A 1,643-nucleotide genomic window follows, 5' to 3' on the forward strand; every position below is an offset into this window, starting at 1 on the left:
GCTTAGTCGCTCAGTCATGTCCGGCTCTTTGGGACTCCGTGGACTGTAGCCTGACAGGCTCCTTGGTTTGTGGGGATTCTTCAGGCAAGATTACTGGAGTGGGTTGCCATCGCCTTCCTTCAGAGGATCTTCCCAGCCCAGGGATCGAATCCAGGACTCCCACTTTGCAGGCAGTTCTTCACCATCTGAACCACCATGGATACCCAATAGCAGTGTTCTTGGATTGGCTGGAAATCGAACCCAGGCCTCCCACGTGGCAGGTGAGAATTCTACCACTGAACCACCAATGCTTACACCTACATTCTTTAGGTTGTTAAGTAATCTGTATATCAGCTTCAAAGACATAGGAGGCACTTTGGCCAGTTGTGCTTGACAATCCATTACTTCATTAGTAGGATTTATTGGACAGGTCCCATTGGTTTTTTTTTTAATTGCAAAATTAAACAGAAAAATTAAACAAAATTTAAAATTTTTAAATTAAAAATTAAAAAAAAAAACTGAGAAACTTTTGTATAGATTTCCCACAAGAATTCTCCGTTCCTCAGAACAGATTATGATATAGGAGACCTGGTTATCTGGAATCTGGGAGTTGGAATAAAGGGTCTTTGGGGCCAACAAGACAGGCTCCAGGTGATGGTAGTATGTGAGCTCTGTAGGAGAGAGCTGGAGCAATGGAGTCAGAGCCAGTTACTGGGTATCTGAGCAGCTGGTCACTTGCTGGGGAGGTAGGTGATAAGAGTAGAGCTAATGTTGATCCTGAGTCAATCTTTTGTTATTTGTCTGAAATCCTTCTTCAGTGAAATGGATTTACGAGTAATAAGTAATTCATACTTCCTGCTTGGAGGTGAATATACATATGGCTGAACCTACAGGTGGGGCAAGGAGATAGCCTGGGTTAAAGGAAAATGGTTCAGGAAGAACCGTAAGTGCTCTAATGTATGTGAAAACATACTGTCAGTGATGAAGCGCTAATCAGGCGTTAGTTATCTGGTTATTCATGGATGCAGAATTTAAGAACTATTCCTTAGTAGAAGGATCTGGTCATCTTTGGAGTCCTGATGGTAAAACAAAGATGAAAATAACCTCATCTATTAATATATCACTGCAACCGACTGAAAATTGGAGTCTTAAGTGAAAGAAATGAAGGTTTAAATGATCATGTTTTTAACCTAGAGGGAAAAAAACCTCTCTGAGTTTAATAACAAAGTTTAAATTTCAAAGTATGATTTTTAGAAGTAGTCTTAGGAAAAAAACCTCCCTACAAAATAAAGATGTTCTCTATAGCATAACCTGGGTTTCCCTGGTGGCTTAGATGGTAAAGAATCTGCCTGCCATGCTGAAGACCCGGGTTTGATCCCTGGGTTGGGAAGATCTCCTGAAGAAGGGAATGGCAACCCCCTTCAGTATTCTTGCCAGGAGAATCCCCATGGACAGAGGAACCTGGTGGGCTACAGTCCCTGGTGTTGCAAAGAGTCAGACACAACTGAATGACTAATACACACACACACACACACACACATAGCATAACCCAGACTAGATTTGGAGTTGTCCTAGTGAAGATATTTATTTGGAGCAACTGTTCCTTGCCTTAGTGCTACTGCTGCTGCTGCTAAGTCGCTTCAGTCGTGTCCGATTCTGTGTGA

General features: G+C 42.2%; 1 non-coding gene across 1 annotated transcript; it reads right to left on the bottom strand.

The window, feature by feature from the left end:
- Positions 1–219: 219 nt before the first annotated feature.
- On the bottom strand, positions 220–290 carry TRNAG-GCC (transfer RNA glycine (anticodon GCC)). The gene has a single exon. It is a non-coding gene; the product is annotated as a tRNA-Gly (tRNA).
- Between the last annotated feature and the right edge of the window lie 1,353 nt (positions 291–1,643).

The sequence above is a fragment of the Odocoileus virginianus genome, chromosome 4 (genome assembly GCF_023699985.2).
Source record: "Odocoileus virginianus isolate 20LAN1187 ecotype Illinois chromosome 4, Ovbor_1.2, whole genome shotgun sequence".
Taxonomy (NCBI): domain Eukaryota; kingdom Metazoa; phylum Chordata; class Mammalia; order Artiodactyla; family Cervidae; genus Odocoileus; species Odocoileus virginianus.